At 38.4% G+C, this 23422-nt stretch overlaps 1 long non-coding RNA gene and 1 pseudogene across 1 annotated transcript; both read right to left on the reverse strand.

Moving 5' to 3' along the window:
• Positions 1-3150: 3150 nt before the first annotated feature.
• Positions 3151-6797, reverse strand: LOC146360515 (uncharacterized). Its single transcript, XR_014799658.1, has 5 exons — positions 6494-6797; positions 6118-6196; positions 4931-5042; positions 4047-4204; positions 3151-3620 (listed from the first exon to the last, which is right to left on the reverse strand). It is a non-coding gene; the product is annotated as an uncharacterized LOC146360515 (long non-coding RNA).
• A 1754-nt stretch (positions 6798-8551) lies between these two features.
• Positions 8552-9960, reverse strand: LOC146360516 (uncharacterized; annotated as a pseudogene).
• Between the last annotated feature and the right edge of the window lie 13462 nt (positions 9961-23422).

Below are 23422 nucleotides of genomic sequence, written 5' to 3' on the forward strand. Positions count from 1 at the left end.
TTGACCCTGTAGACTGTTTGATGGACTGCTTGTCTTCCTGTTTGTTACCGCTGCCTGTTTTTGAATAAAGATTTGGATTTCTGACTTCAACACAGCCTCTGCGTGTCCTCCCTTTGTGTCCTCTTCCTCTGTGAATGTGTTGCATGTGTCACAGATTCATTTTATTAACAGCTTTCCCACAGTGAGTTGCATCAGCATTCATTCACAGCACATTTCAGAAGGATTCAGATTAATACAGTGATCCTACAGTCAGAATTATCCTGACAGACTGCCACTGTAAATGATCTTTCATCAGGTAAATTTTAAAGTTCAGTATTTCAAAGCAGGAGTTATGAAGAATCATACTGGCATTAGGACTAATAATATGTACTTACAAAGTCAAAGTTTTTAATTATGCTAGAATATTGGAAGACAATCAACTTTTAGTGTTTTCCGCATATTAATTCTGAAATAGAGACGGTGACCCTAACTGTACAGAAGCACTAAACAACTGACAATCTAACAGACATCATTGGCCTGAGCTGTCATGCACAGTGAGTCTGATCCTTTGAACTGTGAGAGTCTGACAAGCATGTTTCTGGTCAGTTTGGAAGAAATAATATCACAATGTTGATCTTTCTTTCCAATATTCCTTCTCTTTTACAACATAAACTGTGATCAAAGGTACTTATGTTCACAGCATGTAATAATACTGACAGTCCAGGGCATTGTGGTCTGTTGAGCTAGGGTTAGGGTTAGCAATTCAGACATATGTAATCAATATTAAATGTCTCTGACGTGGGCCACTGTCCGCAGTGTTGGGAAATCCATACCAGGCTGGAACGAGTCAAGGTAGGTGAGCATCCACGAGAAGACACAGCAGATGCATCCTACTAATACTGACAGGACCAGGAGACTCCAGAAACCGAGCATCTTCTCTTCAGTGCCATCCTCTCCTGTCACCCTCTCTGCCCGCAGCTCTTTGAGTATGGGGTAGATAAGGGCACAGAGAAACCCTTATTACTAATTTGTATTATAATTCAATTTTCATGAAATATTCATATTCAGTATTGGTCCTTTTATATTAATAACCATGTATCCACCCAGGCTCATGGTGGGGCAGGGCTCTGTCCTGGGATGCTTGAGTACAAGGTAATGTACACCCTGACCAGGTATCCAGTCTGTCAGAATTGTTTTCAATATTTGGTTCAAAAACATGAGTGACAACAAAAATCCAACTAGGATTCTTGCATATGATGAATGAAGTCTGTCTTTGACTGTATTGTCCAGCTGATCCATCAAACCCCCAGCAGGTGAACCTTATTCATGACATAACACGGCAACAATGTAAAAAATTAAACAGCAACAGTCTAAATGTAAAGTGCATTCTAAACTCCTCTTCAATAAATCATATGCAAAGAGTCATTCAGGACTGTAAAACGTGAACTACAGAACCCAGAGTCTTCATCATTAAATCTCTGGTTGCTTCATTTTTCTATCCTATATCAGATACTTTAAGGTTAGGTTAGGTAAACTTGCATTCTCATGGTGAGGCAAAGTGCTTTATGTGTGTGTGTGCGCGTGTCATGAACGGCTATAAAAGGCCTATAATTAAAGAACAAAGCGGGGTTTGAGTTCGAGTTACGGCAGACTGTCACTACTTGTAAATGGAACGCAGCCTTCCTACGGCGGACAGCTAATAACAGGAATCGGACGCGGTCCACCCAAGTCCACAGCAACCACCATAGCAACCGCCTAGCATGACCTTAAAAACATATTCTGTCTTCATAACTATCAAAAACGTGAAATGATTTGCAAAGTGTTTAAGTGTTACAGCTGCAGAGAGCTATGACGGTATCTTTGGAAGCTGTTTACATAGCTAATAATATACGATGTAACCATGGAGACAGTCAGTCACGTGAGCTAGCGGTGCATGTTTACTACAGTGAATAAGGTGATTGCGTGCACAGCGTCCACACGCTGCAGAGGGTAAAGACATTACTTCAATATTGTTTTATATTGATATATATTTGCCTTCTGTTGACCATCACCTCAGGTTCACCATTACAGTTTCAGCATACAGATGCACACTGTCTAAATATCAACACATTCAAAAACTCATGTCTCAGAAATAAGCACAGCTGTTCATGTTTGTCATTAGAGTTTTATTTGTAAGAAAATTATGAACTTCATATTGTGTATCAAATAAAAGAACATTTCACAACTCTGAGTCAACAGAAACAGGTAACAGAAATGTCTCTAATGTAGACATGTACAGTGTAGTGTAAGCATTAAAAGATCATAAAGGAAACACTAACATTCATGTGAAACTAATTGTAATAAAAAATGAACAGGTGGTTTATAGATGTAAAAGAAAGAATCTGAAAACAACACTTTTTTGGTCTAAGTGATCAAAGTAGAAAACAGAACTGATGTTCAAGAACAAACCGTAGCTGCACTAATATTACACATCTCCATTGTTGTGGTGAACAGACATGTTGCTTTTAAAACCACATGCAGTGTGTGACCATGACTGTTCACTGAGACCATGAACGCCACTTCGCTGAAGCATTCTTCTTCTTCTTCTTCTTCTTCTTGCCATTAAAATGGAAGCAGAAGGAGCACGAGGTGCTGTGATCTACTGAAAGGAAAAAGCAGAACATCTGAGCTGAAAGCAGTCAGCTGAAATCATTAAGATAGAAACAATCATTCAATGCAGTGTCTCACGTATCTTAGCCTGTTACAACTGTTGATACAAGCTAAATACGGTTAACACACAGTGTCAGGGAGCTCCAGTGTGGGAACTAGTGGCTTTAGGTTTGTAGTCATTTAACTTTCATCCATTCATTCATTTAATTCAGGAGGAAGAAATGTCAGGTTGGTGCAGGCTGGTTACATGCATTTGGTCCCATGCTGTCTTTAACTAAATGACTTGGTTCACTTTATGGCTGGGCTGTATGTGGGGTTATATCATGTTATTTGGGCAGGAGTACCTGTCCCCTGTTAGACTTAGAAAGTTTCTCCATAAGTAGAGTTTCTAACTCTTATAGCACATCTGTGGCTGACAGCTTTGCTCTTTTTACCCCACACTGGTTGTGAGTGTGTAAATACCACTAGTACCACTAGGGTTGCAGTTAACTTGGGAGGAAGGGGTGGGTCTGCCAGGACTAGATGTATAACAATTATCTGGGATACATAAATTTCATAATGCATGCATATATCTCTATAAACCTGGCCTGAGGGCTGCCATTTTTACATTCAGTTATTTCTCTGTTGGAACTAAATAATGAATGTGTTACAGTTAAAGTGAAACACTGGTCAGTGTAAATGGCTCATTGGGACACAGAAACCTTTAAATTAAACCCTATCACCTGATATCGAGTGTCAAACAATATCAAAGCTGTAAAAGCTGTTTACAGTCAGAATTTATAAAACTATGATTGTAAATAAATTCAAACAAGTGAGCTTTTCTCTTTGTGCTGAATATCAACACTGTGATTTCTTAGACTGTAAGCTTTACTTTAGCGCAACCACTTGTAGAAGCTGCCACTCCAAATGTCTTTTGATAACAAGAAAAAAATACCTTTTCAGTCCACGGCCTGAAGTTCTTCTCTGACATCTTCTGCCATCGGCTTTGTCTGCTGGTTTGAAGACAATAGACCACAAAAAAGATGATTTAGTCACTTTGTCTGCATCATGCAGCTTGAATGTGTCGTGTAACAATGTTGAATAGCCGTTGTTATCCCTCTGCTGTGTCAGTAGGATTGTACTGTACAGCATCTCATTGATATGTGAGGAATGCTAATGTAACACGATAACAGACTTACATCATTAAAACATAAAGGACAGGAGATATTTAGATATTTTTATATTTATATTACATTTTATAGCTGACGGATATTACTAAATAGATAGAATTTACTAAATAGCTGGATGAACATGAAAAATATGTCCATAATCACAAATGACCATGAGAGCCAGTAGAATTAATTCAACTGGACACTCAAAAGACGTCCTTAAATGCTCTTTAAGTGGCAGAACAAACGAACAAACAGTTAATTGCTTACTTGAGATGAAATCTGCTCAGCTACTTTGAAAACAGCTTCTAACTGGTTCCTCCTTTAACAGAATGACTGCTCAGGGGTAAGGCCATCATGCAGTCCAGCAACCTTTATGGTTCTGCTTTGATTCACCAGGAACTATTAGGGAAACCTTCCAGCGCCTCCTGTGAAAGACACAGGCATAAACACACAAACATTTATTAACATGTTCCACAGTCTTCCAGTTTGATTTTCTCATCCTGTGGACAACAACGTACATGGATGCAGGTTTATTGTTAACTTTTGTAAGGTTTATTTAGTGAACATATCCAGCTACAGCTCCACTGTGATCCTGAACTGGATAAGCACTTAAGAAAATGTGTCAATAAATGGACGTACATCAACTTACTATATTTATCCAAACAGACGGGACCAATAATGCTTCACTGAGTTAGAGACTTTAACAGTCTCTTCTATGTAAGAATGTCTCGTGCTGATATACCTGCAAACTTGACAACAAAGGTTTTTCAGACTGCATGTAGCTGTCCTCTATGTCAGCTCACACATTTACATTCATGTCACACTTATTTCTGCTTTCCCATTTTATAATTATTACTTACATTTTGATTAGATACCTTGAGTTTGTAAATGATCAGATTACATAATTGGAATACAATGTATCCAATTCAGGGTTGCGGGAGGATGAAGCCTATCCCAGCTGATACAGGACAAAGACAGGCTGCCAGTTTATTGCAGGGCTAACACAATATGTGTAACAGAAAATCCACTTAAATGTTTGATATTTCTTATAATAATCATAATTATGACTATTATTTAAAGGTTTCTTTATAAATACATTTTGATTTTTTATAACCTCTAAAATATAAACCTGAGCTGTTTCAGATTCTGACCTCTGACCTCAGTGACCTGGCTGTGTCCTCACTGCAGCTCCCTCTTGGAAGTACGTCTGCTTCTTGTCTTCCCCCAGTGTTGACCGCCTGCCCTTGATATCACGTACTGTACCTGAGGAACAAAAAAGGACAAACACTTGCCTTCATTTAAGAAGTACATTCATACAGAGGTAATCTATGGAAACACACTAGTTCAACCTTTGGGAGGAATCAGTTCCTGTGAAACATTTCTGTAAATGAACATCATGTGGAGAATGAATGAAATGAGTTCTTCAGGTGACTCAGCAGTCCCACACTGACAAATGAAATCTAGTTAAACTATTAAGCATCTTTGCTCTTCTGAAATCTGTGTTAAACAACAACAAACATAAATTAGTAACAAAAATACAGCTGAGTAGAGGCTTTACAAACCACCAGCAGCCATAATGCTAAATATTAATCTTCAAATGTTTCTGAGCAGTCTTCAAGCTGCTTTTAACACATTAAAGTCCCACAGTCAATGCAGCCTGACTCAAACCTAGATGTTCAGCACACAGAGACACAGAGGTACCGTTTAAAGTTTAGTGATAACCTGAGTCACTGATCATTTGCAGTATTACAGAATCTGGCAGTCTTTGCATGATGTCCACATCACTGTAAGTTTCTAGCTGACTCTCAGGTGTGACAGGTGTGCCAGCAGGAAAGAGTAATAATAACCTGCATCCTGAGGTTTGTCATGCAGGATTAAATTTACAGTGGCTTTGTTCACACAGCTAGGATTGTATTTTACACTGACCCTGGGTCAGTATAAGTATCATACAGTTTAAACGAAGCACTGAAACTTGCACATATTTATTACAGATGCACTGAAGCTAATCAAGATATTTGCTGTCAATCTGTGGCTGCGATTAAACACTTTACTGGAAACTTTATTAACTAGTAACTTCATCAGTCATGACAGAAGCTAATATTTCTGTGCTAACATCGTTTAAACAGTAACAGCTTTACTCCAATATAAGCTAACGTTTACACCGTAACTTTAAGCTAGCACCATAAAGACGGTAAAACACGTAATAATATCTACAAATGCATCTTAAAGCTGTTATATTAGCACTCTGTGTATTACTAAGATAACCACATTAACATTATTGACACTCGCTGACTTTTAATAGTCATTCTATAAATGCTGTCCGTTTAAATGGTCTTACCTGTACACACTGCATATCCACGGGATTCCAGCCAGAGTGGATTCTGGAGTCTTCCACGCTCCTGTTAGTGATCCTCCATCTGGATGAATGATAACAACCTTCTGAACAATCTAGCAGGAGATGGCCCATATCTATGGGACTGATTTGTGCTAATAACGCCCACTGTATGGACTGATAACAGCCGAAGCGGGTGAATAAAGTCACCCAGTAGCTAGCTGTGCCATTACCCAGCATACACCACTCCCTCCATAAATGCAATAAACGATACAAAAGTATCGTTCTACCGGTTTTTCAGGTAGTTGTTTACATTATATAATTTATTGTGTTCTGTATACGTCACTACAATGTGATTTGGAAAATGTCTAAATATACCGACAACAGGCACTTCCGCGGCAATCTCTTCAATCGGAGGACCCTTCACGTCAATTCCCGACGCGAGGGGGGTACCCTGCGCGTCCATAAGTGAAGCAGAGGGAGCCTGGCCATGCGTCACACGTTTGACGAGTTGGGAGTGAGAACGTGTTGGACTGGACTTGTTACTGGGAGGTGGAGTGGAGAGGGGAAGGAGTTGATGTAGCAGTCGCATACAAGAATATCAGCAGAAAAGGATGGGGTAATGAATGCTGGTTTGGACATAATGCCAAATCTTGGTCATTAGATTGTAACAACAACAGTTATACATTTCGGTACAACAACATTGAAACTCCTGTCTCAGGTCCTTGTTCCTCCAGAGTAGGAGTGTACCTGGATCACAGAGCAGGTATTTTGTCCTTCTACAGCGTCTCTGAAACCATGACTCTCCTCCACAGAGTCCAGACCACATTCACTCAGCCGCTCTATGCTGGACTTTGGCTTCAAAATTATGGAGACACAGCTGAGTTGATTAAAGTGAAATAGACTGAAGTCTTTCATATTGTGGGTTTAAATCTGTATTTTAGTTTCATTTTATTTTCTCTCCATCATTTCTGCACAGAGATCAGCTGTCAGTCAAACATTATGGGTGGTACCTCCACATCTTCTAGTTGTTCTCTTGATGTTTCTGAGTTTTTAAAGGAGATCTTTCCTGTGACTGTTTATGGAGGCTATCACTGCTCATCATCATTTTGATTTACTAAAATATTTCTCCACATGAAAATGTAAACTTCTCTATCCTCTAAATGTTTCTGGAATATTTGTATTGAAAAATGTCGACATTTCTCTTTATGAGTATGGCAGACCATGTGTGTGTGTTTGTGTTTGTTTTTGTCAAAATCATCAAACAAATGAGGAAAAACTGTGATTTTAATGAATGAATTCATATATTGTGTTGATGTTTTATTGTGTGAATAAACTGGAAGGTTTGACTATAAATCAAACTTTGAACAAAGTCTTTTCTTCTGTCTTCATTCCAGGATCTCACTCAAATCTGATGCAGAAAATATGAAACTAATCTGGGAGAATAACTGAAGCAGTTTTCCTCCTGAAGCATCACAAAGTTCAGAGTTCATGTTTAGAGCAGAAGATTCAGCAGTCGCTCTGTGACCTTTCAACTTTCTTCACTAAAACAGCTTCATTACAGAGAAACAAGTCACATTTTCTTGATGTTCTTAAGTCCTTTCAGATGTTTTTAATGGTCCTTGAATGCAGCATCAGTGTCGCAGGTTTAAAAGGTCACTTTCTGTTGTGTTCAAAGATTTCCTTCAGATATGGTCTTTAATCAGTAAAGCCAGTGATACAGCAGTGTCATTAGCTGTGTTATTGGCACCAGGCTGTGTTTATGTATGTATTTAATTCTGTCTGAGGATGTCTTCAGCATGAAATGATCATTTGCTCAGCTGCTGTGTCTCAAACGACTCCTACAGTCTTTGCTTATGTGACCAACTTTTAAACAACCAAAACAAATTCCCCTTTCCTTGATAAAAGTCAGCTTATCTCGATGCATTTTAGCTTTAAACTGCTTACAATTCTCTAGTAAATGATTGCTGTGTGAACAAAACAAACAACTATGCAGAACAGTGGAATTTGTTCTGCTTCCAGTTGATTGAGTTTTGACTCCTGGAACCGTACTGACATTAGTGGCAAAACTACTTCCCTTTTTTCTTTGCTTGGTGGAACTTGAAACTTTAAAGCTGCTTCCAGATTGTGAGTCTTGGATGTTGCCAAACACTGGATCTTATGCTACTTTCACCTGTTTTATTATGAAGGCAACCAGATCAGTGAACACTGCTCTGTGACCATTTTGTTCCTGCAGTTCATAGGCAACAACTCTCCATTTTTCCCTCAATTTGTATGGAAGTTTCATAACAATCATTCTCATATTTGAGGGCAAATCCAACTCCTTCATATAAACAACTTGCTGTGTTAGATTCGAACATCCTTGAAGAAAAAGAGAGAATGACTGTAGACCTTTCACATCCTCACTTTTAATAGGTGCCCAACTCACAATCCTCTCCATCTATGCAGAGGCAATTTTATTTCCGTTCCCAAAATGTTCTTCAAGAAGATATTTGTCTGTGGAATAGCCCTGCTCAGGAGGTAAATGCTGACAACTATGCACCAAGTCTTTAGGCTGCCCCCTAGTGAACTGCTCTAAAAAATGCAAACAGTCGCTCCAGTTATCAGTTTTAGCTTCCACTCCATTTTCAAAGGCATTCATAAATGATCTGTACTGTAAAGGGTCTCCATCAAACATAGGGATGTTTCTAGCTGGAAGGACAGAAGATAAGTTTTGTTTTACAAGCAAAGTAGTGATGTCATTTTGTTTTTGCATAATATTGACAATCTCCTTCGTGCAATTCTCAGTCAAAGTAGGAGACTGAGGCTGTGTTTGCTGCGTCACTTGAGCTGAATCATCAACTTTTACCATCACCTCATCCACCTGATGTTGGTTTTGACTTTGTCTAGGTATGATTACTTGTGATTCAGATGCAGAATTTGTACCAGAGTAATCTCTTTCTGCCGGAACAAATGTATCAGCACAAGGATTTAAATTAGGCGCTTCTTGTACGTGCCCTCTTTCAAAATAAGAGTTCATTCCATCAGAACGCTCAGAGCTACAAACTGAGTTTATTTTTAAGACACGAAGCTTTGCCTTAGTTGCTGCCAACTCTGTTTCCAAGGATAATTTCTCCTTTTCTTTTCTCAGTTTTTCCTCTTGCGCTTCAATAGAATGTTTTTCTTTAATGCAGCGAGTCGCTCCATGAGCGCTGCCTTGTCAGCCGCAGCTTTAATGCGTGCGGAAGATGTTGATGAAATTCGACTTTGCTGTGACAATGTTTTCGAAGGTGGCTTTACACTTGAGATATTAGAGACACTGTCTTCAGGATTTATTTCATCCAAACTTTCAACAGCTTGATCATTAAGAGCAGTATTGCTTTGTTCAGTATACGGCTCGCCTGCTTGCTGCAACCAAACCTTTACTTTGTCCATAAAAACAGAGAATGCTGTCACCTTAGACTGAAAATGTGCGCTTTGCCTTTTCACTTCATCTTCTGGCAGTGGCAAACTTAAAAAGGATTCTTGCAAAGCGTTTGCATCTTGATAGCATTTAATAAACTTCCCAAATTCAGAAGACACTTCCTTAACCTTCTCATGTGAGGTCATTAAAGCAGAAATTTTCCCCATGTACTTAGATGCTTGCTTACACATTGAACTCCGCTTTTCTTGGCATGTCTTTATATACAAATCCAAACCTTTTGGCGTAAATTTGATGCTTCTTTTCTCTGCTTGCATCTGAGTGTCATCCTCTTGTTTACTCTCTTGTTTACTCTTAATATCCGACATTTTTATTGTCCTCTTGGATTATTTCAAACATTATAAAGATGCACAGCACACTGAGAATCCATAGCATAAAGCGCAAACATGATTGCAGTGAAGAAACATTTCCACAGAGGGCGTTGGCATGTTTCAATTAGTGATCCTATTATGCACAAATTTCGTACATCAAAACTCAGTTCATCAGTCTTTGTAGTGAAATAATGTCTTTAAACTCCAATAGCTTCACCGTTTTCCTTTACGGCTTAAACAATATTATCACTCACCAGCTTTGATGAACGAGTGACATGTTGATCCAGGCTTCAACATCAAATCCGTCTGGAGTACTTACAGACGATCCAGTAACTTTTATTCGAGTTCGACGGTGATCCTTGAAATCCATATATCCAACATATCCATTAATGAAGGATTATTCCTTTGTCCACGGGCAGGTTTTTTACTTTTTGTAGTGGCAATTCCTTTTGTTTGACAAACCAAACATCCCACAGTTAAAGGTCCACAAGCCACTGCTGCACTGAGATAATATTTCGTACGCAGGCAAAAGAAGTCCACTGTCCAAACTTTAAAGTTGCGTTTTTATGGTTTATTTTATCCAGTTTGGCAAGCAATAACAAGATCCATTTTTAGTTACTTCCTGCTGCTTCTCCTGCTCTAGTAAAAAACCATAGGCTCACCCCAGTGCATGCTGGTCCTATACCAGTGTCTTTATTTATAGAAACAAAATGGCCCTACAGCTTTTACTGACTAATTTAACAAGGTAACATCAAACAAACAAAACATTGAAAGAAATATTAACCTACAAATAAACTTGTAAATAAACCCCAAAATATAAGTAAACTAACAACAAACTTTAACTAATTTCAAAATAATAAAAAATAAGAACAAATAGCTCCAACAGAAGTTATTGCTGCAGACTGAAGGTTCTGTAAACTACTCAGTCATAGAATGATTACGATATTGAACTAAAACAAATGCCTGAATCCTAAATTATGGATATCCTATTGTGGTGATCTGAAATGTAACACTAAATGTGATTAAAACACTAAAACTCTGGACTCCGGGGCTGAACGACCGCGGGGATCACCAGCCCGAGGAAAACACAAAATACACATGACTCCGTGAGAAAGACAATTCATTCTTGAATGAAGACGTTGATCAGACACATTTAAAATGTAGCCAATTGTGTTTATTATTAAATTATTAAGGAAATAGAAAAGCGGGGGAATAGAAAAGGGGGGAGGGGTGGGGGGTAAAGAAGAGGGTAAAGGAAAGGGATAGAAAGGAGGAAAGAGATAGAGGAGAGAGAACCCCAACTATGCCCTCTGAGCAAGCACTGGGTGCGACAGTGGATAGGAACAACTCCCTTTAAAGGAAGAAACCTATGACAGAACCAGGCTCTAGAGGGGGCAGTCAACTGTCGGGACTGGTTGGGGGGTGAGGGTGAAAGAGAAAGGGGGGGTGGGGGGGGAGATGGGACAGGTGTTAGGAGTTAAGGTGAAAATTACGATGCAACGGTGGAGGAGGAAGACGGGGTGACATCAGCAGAAGGAAAAGTAGAAAAAGTAGAAAAAGCAGGAGTGCTCTTTCTCCAGAAGAAGCGGAAGCGTTTTTTCTTCTTTTCCATCATCTTTTCCACGAGCACTTTTTTCTCTAGGATGAGGGTTCGTAACTCATCAATTGTTTGTGTATTTTCCTTCTCGAGTTTCCTGCATGTTGTCTCCACTTCTTCTAATTTGGCTTGTTTTTCTTCGAGCCTTTCTTTCAGTTCTTTACATTTGGCCTCCTGCATAAGCTTTGCCTCGTGCATCTCTGTATAACTGTGTTGTAATTTGTTGTGTGCGTCTTGTAGCTGCTGACTTCTCTCGAGTTCTTGAAGTGTACACTGCAGGTCTTTGCTTGTTTTCTCTAGTTGCTGCTTTAACATCTGCACCTCAGTGTTTTTGCACTTCAAGTTGTTGGAAAGTTTCTCCAGTTCTGTGTTTTTTCTCAGCATGTCACTGAGCTTACTCTGCATCTCTGAGCATTGTTTTTGCACTTTTTTCTTTTCCCCCTCCAGCTCAGTTGTTTTGGAGTTCAGTTTGTTATAACGGTCTTGCAGTTGTTGGTTTTTCCTCTCAAAGTTCTGGAGAATTTGTTTATCTTTTTTCTGCTTTATTTCCCGTTGTTCTTTGTCTTGAAGCAGCTCTTGATATTTGTGCAGCGTTTCATCAAGCTTTACCTGCTGCACTCCGTATTTTTCCTGCATGCCTCTCTGGTTTATGTCCAGTTTTTCTTTCTCTTCAAGGATTTCTTTATTTTTTTGCAGAGCTTCATCAAGCATTACTTGCAAACCTTGGTTGTGTTTCTTGATGTTCTGAAGCTCACAATCCAGATCTTTCTGTTTCGTGTCATGCTGTTCTTTGTCTTGTAGGAAATCCTTATTTCTTTGCACTGTTTTATCAAGCTTTATTTTCAGCGCGGTGTATTTTTCCTCCACGCCTTCAAGCTTGGAGTCCGTTTCTTTCTGTTTAATTTCTAGTTGCTTTTTTTCTTGAAGCAACTCTTTATTTTTGTTCAGTGTTTTTTCAAGCTTTGCCTGAAGTCCTTTGTGCTTTTCCTCCATGCCTTGCAGTTTGCGCTGCTTTATGTCCATTTGTTCTTTTTCTTGGAGGAGTTCTTGATTTTTTTGCAGAGCTTCATCAAGCTTTATTTGCAAGGCTTCCTTGTGTTTCTCGCTGTCCTGAAGCTTGCAATCCATATCTTCCTTTTTCATGGTCTGTTGCGCTTTCTTTTGAAGAAACTCAACCCTTCCTTTCAGCACTTTTTGATTTATCTCAGTGCCTTGGAGTTTTATGACCAGTTGTTTCTTCTCTTGGAGGAGTTCTTGATTTTTTTGCAGAGCTTCATCCAGCTTTACTTGCAGCTCCTGAATCTTTTTTTCCCTCTCTTTCTCGTTTTTCTTCTGTTGGAGGATTTCTTCTGTTGGTTTTTCTTGTACTTTATTAAGCTTTGCTTGGAGCTCAAAGTTCCTCCCCCGCATGTCTAGGAGTTCCATTTCTTTCTCCTTTTGAATATCCTCCTTATCGAGAAGCTGTTTGAACAGTCTATCTACTTCGGCGGTCCTTCTCTCACAGTGCTCTCTCAGTTTGATAATCTCCGCTCGTTGTTTAAAAAAACTTTCCCAGATGTAACTGGTGTACTCTGACTGGGGCGGGTGTCGCGTATTGTGATTGCTCATGAGATTTTGCTCATGCATTTCTTCCGAGCACATCTTCTGCAGTTGAGTATCGTCTTCTCGATTGCAAAGAGGAGCGCTGGGCTTTACGTTTTCTCTTTTTTTCTGTTTTCTTGGAGACATGTTGGAATCTGTTAACAGTGACTCTGAAAAGGATCCAAAAAAAAGGCTTCTCTGGCGAACGTTTAAATGCTGCACACATAAATGCTGCGAATAACGGACTGAAAGTTCTTGCGTCTCACCCCTATTTAAGGGTTTTAGGATCAAAGGATCAAAGGATCACAGTGGTGGTAAGATTCTAAATGTGTGTGACATCACGATTCTGTAAGCCAATGAGGTGGTCACATGACATTTGTGAGAGGGCATTCTTTACTTGGACAAATTATCAATAAGCTTTCAATACCAGTAACCATGGTGACAGTATAATTGTTTATTGTGTTGAACAATAAACAATTATATTGACAATTATATGTGTCCAGTATGTTGGCTGATTTTCTTTTACTTTTTGCATATGAAAATAAAAGCTGGGCTGATTTTAACACCATTACAAGAAGTGTTGTTAATTATTCTTTTTGAATCATAATCAGGTTACCACAAATTGTTTTTTAATTTAGTAGAACTTGAAATGTTTGTCAGTGGGTAAACAATTCATAATGCAAAGTCAGAAACATCAAGTTATTCTTAGTACTGCATACTTGCAATACATAAGTTGTCCTAACAGTCATGTAGGGCATCCGTAGTTCAGGGGGTCGGGAAGCTCATCTTGTAACTGGATGTAATATTAGCAGACAGAGGGTTTGATGTTGCAGAATCTTTGGAGTTGTACCATGCTGAATTGAAGAGCCCAACTTTCACCAAAGGAAAGAACTAACTGGCCCCTAGATTGCCCAATCAAATCTCTTAATGCCACCAGCCCTCCCCTACCTTCACTGTGTGCTCAGCTTGTAGAAAAGAGTTGAGTGTGGAAGAAATGGCAAAAATGTGGAGCTGAAAAGCTAAGAGAGAAAAAGAAATTATATATAAACCAACGTGTCAAATTAATGGACATGTTAGTTATTGGAGTTCTGGCTGCGTTTTATATATCTATATTGTGTCCTTTTTATAATAAATAATAAAAAACATTATTTATCCTCACTGTATGAACATTGTTGGAGTCCTTGAAGTCTCGTCATGTTGAAGTTACTCATGTGATGTGATGTTGTTATAATGATCCAGCTGGTGTGCAGCCATCATATTAGAGTTCTCTTTCTTCTTCTGATTTTATACAATTTTTCTGTGATGGTGTCACATTTACAGTGGTCGCAACAATTGCACCTATAGGACCCTGAAAAACTGGTGCACAGACTTCAGAGTCTAATAAGTGTCACCACTGTAACCACTGCATAATGCAAACCATGACACGAGTTTAGTCTTGGTGTGAAACTCATTTTGGTTCATAGACACCAATCTGACCTTAAGTGGAACAGACCCATAAAACTAATGCGTAATAAATCTGTTAATAAATAAATCCAAATTCTCCCATCATCATTCTTTGGTAGGAAGTCATAAATAGGAGTTAAATTCAGACTCGCACAGGCTCACCTCTGCACGACTGGCTTCTCCTGTAACCCTGCATGTTTCTAAGGTTTGTTTTCTTTCTTTTTTTGTTGTTGTTCTTGTGCTTTTTGTCCTCGGGTGAGGTTTGAAGTGTCTGTGTGGTGCAGCTGGTCTGGTCTGTCCAGGCTGCACCACACAGACACTTCCAATCACCACACATCAAAGTACAAAGCGTATGACGTCATCACATTCTGTGTTAGGAAGTCATATTTAGGAGTTAAATTCATTGTTCATCATACTCAAGAAATCTTTCTGTTATCTTGATTAACTTATCCCAACATTGTCAATCAGACTAAGTGATCACATGACGCTAGTTATCAACTCTATAAGGTAACCCAGGGTTTCCCATTTTAGCTACTAGCCTGTTTACATGAAAGGGGTGGCGTTGGGGGCATCTGACCAATCACATACAGAGCAGCAGAACAGCTGACTTTACAAAGAAAGATAAAACTATAAACATGAAAAGGTTAAACACTTGTATTAATAAAGTTCAAATAGGAACTAAAAGTTATTTTGCTGAGCTCTGTTGATGTTTACCAGTCTGGGAGAAAATACAAGCATAAATACAAAAATGGCCGTGGATATACTGGGAAAAGCATGTCGAATGATGAGCAGTGATACAGGAGACCAAGAGGAATTGCTCAGATAAGATCAAATGCTTTCATGGACGAGGACATGCTAGGGACAAGCGTTGCAGACAAAAGAAAAAAACGAGATTAATGTTTATAGAGGAATTCAAAATGTTGTGAAATTGTTCTGCAGACAAATGGGAAAAGTCAAAGAATGAAGTTGAATTTAAGAATCTAAACTGATTAGACTACTGATGCTCATCAATGGAAAGATCCTCCCACTATCCATGGCACAGCAGTCCAAAGGGATCTTTCAGGTACTTGTTGTAAAGCAGTTTTCCAGAGAACTGATTGGTAGCTAAGTGGTGATTTCATACTTGTTGATCCGTAATCTCAAACACAACCTGCTCTGAAGCAGGTTTGCTCTACAGTTTAAGTCACTATGGTGATATACTCCAGTAAGAAGTGAGCTACCTTCATAGTACCTCTGTACTCATACCTGTGTGTTTCTTTGGCATTGCTTGTAGATATGTTTTAAAATGCAGCTGCAGTGCATTTTAAAACCTTAAGGAAGCTGTTATTGATATGGTGTAGATTAGCCAACAGATTTCTTTTTTTTTTTACCTGATGGACACAATGCAGTGTAGTAGCCCTGCCCCTCGTTATGGTTTGTTCTTCATCATTCACTCACTGTGCGTCGACATGCTGGATGTCTCCACAAACAGTTCTCTGCATGCAGAGGCAGTTTTTCTTCATTTGGAGCTTTGTGGGAGCTGAGTTCTGTTTACAGAGATGTTAATGGTCCTGTATGTGACCTGTCAGATTTTATTTATTAAACAGACCACCTTGCAGTGTAGCTTCCACGTTAGCTGAGGTTTGTTTTATTATTTGTTTTTGCTTGTTTTTTATTATTCTTGCTGATGATTTGTATTATCTAAATGTAAGGTTCATTCATATCAGTTTGCTTATTTAATTTAAATACAGGTGGGTTTTTTTTGCCTTTATCTTTGTCTCCATAACTGATAGTCTCTTATATCAGATTCTGCTCATAAGGTTACTTTAACATTTGAGGCCACGTTATGATTGGTTTAGGTGGCAGCACAAGCAGCTTCACTTGCATAAAATATACATATTTTTTAAATAACATCTGAAGTAATTTAATGAGGAATGAGTCATCCAGTTCAGCTCTGGTATTATGATAATATAATATGTGCTTCAGTCTTAAACAAGCACAGAATTTAATGAGCTGCTTCTTCCCGACTCCCTGATTTCTGCACAGCTGGATTATTGTACCAAAGAAACTGTTTCCGTAATATTTCTGTGAAATATAGTAATCCACTAAAACCCAGTGAGTGTTGGTTAGCTAAGATTTGTTTTTGTTCTTGATGGAATCGAAACACTCAGAAACGTCATTAATATTCGCTTGTCCTGCTGCAGACTTTTCTATCCAATCTAACAGTGAGAGCGAGCATGTGGTGCCCCACCCACTGGCTACAGGCCACATATTTCTGCAGATAAAGGCACCACCGTATTTGCCTTTATTCCGATGAAATGTCCTCTAAAGGACGCCCACACAATTGATGAGAAGTCAGAGACCAGATGCCGATATTGTAATTCCATTAGAAAAAAGGCTGCACTTAAGTAGGGAAGATATGTGTAGGGTTTTTAAGGCCATTGCAGTCCCAAATGGAGGCAGATGGGGTATGTGAAGTTCAATATCTGTGGGCTGAGCACCCTGATACCACAACTCAAGATTTCTGTTTCTGCGTTATCAAAGGTAGCCGGTCAGAATATTCTGGAAAATCCTTCATAATTGATCAGAATTTGCCAAATAGACTTAACATGGTGTTAAGTCTGTCACATCATTTATGAAAGTCAAAGGTTAAAGTGTGATTTTCATCAAGAAGAACTTGAAAAGAGAAACTACATGACTATGACTTGACATTAGGCACAGACAGGAATGCTCAAGCGGTATTAGCTGTTTGAAGGTACATTAGGAAAATGTTGAACGTAATGCACAACAAGCACCTTATTTCCTCCACAGAAGGTTGATAATTAACCTTTAACCTGCGTCACTGTGATGTGTGAATACTTCTGCTACTTTACGAACTATTGTAATCATAAAACACTTTTAAAATCTGTATACTCCAATGATTTAAAAACAATAATACAGCAAACATTTAAAACAAATCTCATGACCAAGGGCGCTGCTGGCTTCAGGACCATGCAATAATCCATGTGTGGTTTGTATTTGTATTATAATACAGTCTGTGAGAAAGCCTTTTTTTTTTATATTATTGAGAATATTGATCAACTAATTGTGATGGTGATGGTGCTCATCCGTTTTTTATCAGTCACTGCATTTTAACACAGTTTGCTCACCGTACATTCCAGTTTCTGGTCGCTGAAACCAGTCAGACCTGAGCTCCTGGGGGCCTCCCTCAGGTGAATGTTGTTTTTTAAACTTCGTACCGCTTACGAAACTTCCCCAGCAGAACAATTGGTTTCAGGTTTATTCCTGTAAAGAGTTTGTACATGATAGATAGTTGTTGTTTTTTTTAAATATCGGACACATAATCGGGAAAACACAAAAGGGAAACATTTGTCTTCTTTCTTTTTCATTTTCCCACCACTAGTTTATTACATCACAGCTTAAAATACTGATTCCAGTATTCAACTAGTTATACATCATTTCCATCCCTTCTTCTTACTGTGTTGAGCCATCAGAGATGCTTCATATTTCCATGTTTTACAGGATTGTCTGCCTAGAGTCTGTCGTCATTGTGCTTAAATAGTAGTTTTGACTTTTCATGTAAATGTCAGGATAGGCAGCATCTTCTTTAACTAGTTCAAGCTGCCAAAATTAATCCAGAAATAAATTTTAATCCTTATAAAAGGCTGAAAATAATTGTTCTGAATCCAAAACAGTTAGATGTAGTTTGTTAATTTCCCTCGTTTTGTTATTACCCTAGAGTAGCTTTGGTGTATCTTTTCTCTCTCAGTTAATATTTATTATAAACATCCATCATAACAGCATATATGCAATTACTGGTCACTTTGTTAGGTACACCTTGTTTATAGCAGGTATGACCCCTGTTGCTGACAGAACTGCGTCATGAAGTCATGTTCATTAATTGTTGACTTGAATCTGCCGTTCCACCTCATCCCAAAGATGCTCTATTGGAGTACAGTGAACTCATCTTCATGTTCAAGAAACCAGTTTGAGATGATTTGAGATGATTTTGAGATGGAGTGGTACAGTCTATGTTTTTAGGGGAAATCACTGAAAAAGAAATCATAGCTATTGTAGCAGAATCTAAAAACAAGACATCCACTGACTGTGATGGGTTAGACATGGTCATCGTAAAAAAGACCTTGGATTGTATAATCAAACCTCTCGGTTATATTTTTAATCTCTCATTTTATTCAGGTGTATTTCCTGACCGAATGAAAGTGGCAAAAGTTATCCCTCTTTATAAATCGGGAGACAGACATAGTTTTAATAATTATAGACCAGTATCATTGCTATCATAGTTTTCTAAAGTGCTTGAAAAACTCTTTGCACAAAAATTTGATAGTTTCATTGAAAAACATCAACTGTTAAGCGAAAGTCAATACGGATTTTCGACGGAACAGATCAACAGCAATAGCATTAATGAATACTATTGAAGACATTTCATCAGCAACACATCATAATAAATATACTATAGGGGTATTCATTGATTTAAGAAAAGCTTTTGACACTCTGCAACACTCCATCTTGATTTCTAAGTTAAGAACTTATGGTGTGAGAGGAATAGTATTGAACTGGTTAAGCAGCTATTTAGATAATAGGTTTCAGTATGTGCAGTGTTTAGGCAATTCATCTGATAGAATGAAAATAGAATGTGGGGTCCCTCAAGGTTCTGTTTTAGGACCAAAACTTTTTAATTTATATATAAATGACATTTGTGATGTGTCAAAAATGTTGAATTTTGTTTTGTTTGCAGACGATACAAATTTTTACTGTTCCGGAGAGAACTTGAAAGAATTGGCTAAAATTATGGTTATTGAAATGAAAAAAATTAAAAAATGGTTTGATGTAAATGAGTTATCGCTGAATTTGGAAAAAACAAAGTTTATGATATTCGGAAACCGTGTAAAGGAGGAAGAGATAGTATTATCTATAGAGGGAGTATTAATTGAAAGAGTGACAGAATTCCGTTTTCTGGGTGTAATAGTGGATGACAAGTTAACATGGAAATCACATATTGAACATGTTAAAAAAAAGTTGGCTAAAAGTATTTATATCCTGGGTAATGTTAGATATATATTAGATTACAAGACAATGAGAATATTATATTTTTCATTGTTTCTACCCTATCTGAGCTATTGTGTTGAAGTATGGGGGAATACATACGTGACTAATATGAAACCATTATATTTATTACAGAAGAGAGCGATTCGAATTATGCATATTGTTAAATATAGAGAACACACTAATAATTTGTTTATAAAATCGAAATTGTTAAAACTAGAAGACATAGTGAAATTACAGACTTTAACTATTATGTTTAGGGCGAAAAATAAAACACTACCTCTTAAGTTACAAAGTTTATTTGTATTGTGTTCAGAAAATGGGGACGGCAGAAGGAAGTTTTATTTTAAGCACCGGTTTGCTCGAACCACACAAAGGCAAATGTGTCCAACAGTCATAGGCATAAGAAACTGGAATTCTCTCAGTGATCATCTTAAGTGTTGTATAAATGTTTCTCAATTTAAAATCTGCTATAAGAATAAAATGATAAACCAATATGAAGAAGTTGAAAAGAATAGAATTTAATTGTAGAAAAATGATCCTTTTAGTTTGATATTTAGTGGTATTGCTCATTGTTGAGTATATTGTTCTGTTTGCTTTGTTTTGTTTTGTTATGTGCAGAAAATTGTCATAGTGTAATTTTGGTTGCCTACTTGTATTACCACAGATAGGGGGCAGGTATCAATAAGAATTTATTCTTCTTCCTGCTCCTTTTCATGCATGGAAACAGTGTTACTTTAATTGAAAGGAAGGTTGTGTATGGGAATGCATTACTGCTGTACCATGTGTGAAACAAAAAAATAAAATAAAAAAAATAAAAAATAAATTTGAGCTGGAAGCAGCCATCAAAAAATGGCTACAGTGTGGTTATAAAGTGATAGACATGGTCAGCATTAGCTGGGCTGTGGTGGTTAAACAATGCTAAGCTGGTACTAATTGGCTCAAAGTATGCCTAGAAAATATTCTCCACACTCTCACACCGCTATCAGCAACTTGAAATGTTAATACAAGGCAAGATGTTAATTCTTTTATGTCGTTTACACCAAATTCTGACCCTACCATTTGAATGTCACAGCAGTCATCAGACCAGCAACATCTTTTCAGTCTTCCGCTGTGTCCAGCTTTGGCAAGCCTGTTCAAACTGCTGCCTCAGTATTTGTTGCTCTAACTGCGGGAATTGGCACCAGCCTTGGTGTCTTTCAGAGGAACTGCTCCTGTTAGTTGTTTGCACTTCCATTCTGGATTAATTTTTCAGACCTGGAGGTTACTACTTGTAAATACGTTGGAGTCTCATACACATATTTAAATGAAAACTTGTTAGTTAACAGATTTGAAGCAGTGGAAATTGTAACCACTCAAAGACATTTAGAACAGCGACAGGTCCCCAGCTCTAATCTGTTTCTTTGTTTTGTAAGCTGGTGCAGACCCAGGACGTGCTGCAGACATTACATCTCACGGCGGGGCTGAGCACCCTGATACCACACCTTCACTTTGGAAGAGGTGGAGTAGGTGGCTGGGGAGAGGGTGGTGCTGGGATCCCATATGTTTAAATAAAATGTCATTTAAAATTGCTTTGACTGCTGGCCCTTGCAACTCAGACGCTAATATATATGTGGATTTATCTTTTTTTGTTGTTGTTGTTGTTGTTGTTCCTGAGTAATTAAGCTCCGGTCTGACGCATTAGACTTCCAAGGGAAGCTGCAGCCGTCAGGGAGTGCCATTGCCATATGGGAGGTGTAATTTGGCTGTAATAATGTTTAAGTAGGGCAGTCTGTGTGAAAACAACATCCACATAAAAACCAGGATCCATTGCAGCGTGGCAAATGTAATTGGTTTTAATGTTGGTGCTAGCTGATTTATGTGGAAAATACTGGGTAAAGTTCAGGTTTGAATGACAGTCAATGTCCCGTATACTTTCTGGGTTTTTTTTTTTTGACTGGCATTTTGTAAAGTTGAACAAGTAAATGAAAAGTATGTTAAGGATTAATAAAACAGTTGGAATAACTGCAAATGCTGAAATAATGTAATGATGCAACTGCTAGGAAGTTGAGGGTTAAATCGTTTTAGACACCATCTGCGGTGTAACTGTAATAGCTCTCTGGCATGTGAGAAGGAAGCGCCAAATGGTGAACGATATTAGTTTCAGGTGCACAGTACATACGATTGTGCCGAAGATACGTCCCATTACAAAGTGACTGAATGGTTCTTTAACAGATTTATTTTTCAGGTAATTAACAGTCATTTAAACCTGACTAAAGCCCTAAAATAGATGCATTTTGTGAACCAAAAAGACTAATTCATGTAAAACATGAAAGTCACAAGACTGTGAAACCACATCACCAGAGAAAACCTGCTGGGACCAGACTGTACAAATCACGTTTCCATCCTGCCTTTTTTTTCTGTGTATCAGAGCAGCTGACAGTTAAAGCAAAAGCACAACTGGTTTCAGTTCCTTAAAACAAAGACAGTGTAAACAGTGTTTAATGGTATGAGGTCCAAAAGTCATTGAAGCTAGATGATAACGGAAATCTTTTTCTGGGTCATGTGACAGTGATTTTTACAGGGTTTTTTTAGTAGAAAAGTCCAATTTAAGCTCAGTTATAAGTGAAAGAGCAATTTGAAGCTGCTCACTTCAGTACTGTAAAATAATGAGTTGCAGCTGTTGTAATCTCTTCATGCAGGAAATGGTAAGAAATGCAAACATTGATTAATTAACTCAAGAGTAAGTGAAAAGACTGATTGATTTGAGAGAAGTTTCGTTCGTTTACATGAAGAAAAAGATGTAATACAACGTTTTTTTCAGACATTGTGTTTCTGTTGGCTTCATCCGAACAATCACCATGTAGTAGAGAGTTTACTGCTGGATGTGAACAGGCTGGGATGACATCCGACACCTCAGGTGTTGCACTAGACTGTGGTGGTGACGGGAGAACTGAGCCAGAAGGTGAACGTTTTGATTTACTAGTCGATCTGCATTCCAGATCTCAGAAACGTTGAGTAGTGAAGAAATCACAGACGCAAGCAGCAGAAATGAGTTTCTCCTGAAGGGTTCAGTCTTTGAGATACGGTGAAGAGTTTGAGTGGCAACCATACAGAGAGCATCAACAACTTTGCATATATATGGTTGGTTTTGTGCATGACTAGTGGTTTGAATTAGATTTTGGGGGGGGTTGTGTTGTGCTTGTTTTTTTGTTTGTTTTGTGTTTTGTTTTGTTTTGTTTTTAGCTCTGCTCTCAGCAACCAGAAACATAAACACTCTTAGCACTGCAAAGCCCAAAGATCTCTAAAAGCTTTGTATTATGAACAAATCGTTATAAAATCTAACTCAACAATGTAAATCCACAGCCTGATGGAGCTTATTCTGCTTTACTATGTTGTTCAAAAAAAGAAGCAGACGATTGTCAGAATTTTTATTATGTCTACAAAGACTTAGATGCTTTAGAAAATCGCTGAGGTTTACTCCCTGAGAGGAGATTGCTATTTCTTTACCTTCTTCATCTTCTTTTCTACAGATGCAGTGATGCTTTTAACCTCCACACAGTGACTCCACATCACCAACACCAGCCTCGCTTCCAGCTCCAATGATCTTCCACCTCTGACTCTTTCCTAAAATTGACCAGTAGGTGGTGCCAGCCCTGCCTAGGTGGGGTGGCCAGCGATGGAAGGCCGACGTGGTGGAGGCAGCAGCAGCGGTAGCTACTCACAGATCCCTGTCAGAACAGGCATGGGGTCTGTCAACTCCCCGGCCGTTTCTGTGAGATTGGAGGCGTACGACATCGGAGAGAAGAAATGCATCTCGGATGTGAGGAGGACTTTCTGCCTCTTTGTCACCTTTGACCTCTTGTTCATCACCATGCTCTGGATCATAGAACTCAA

This window comes from Perissodus microlepis, unplaced genomic scaffold, assembly GCF_051167445.1.
Source record: "Perissodus microlepis isolate ML-2025 ecotype Zambia unplaced genomic scaffold, ASM5116744v1 scaffold_39, whole genome shotgun sequence".
NCBI lineage: Eukaryota > Metazoa > Chordata > Actinopteri > Cichliformes > Cichlidae > Perissodus > Perissodus microlepis.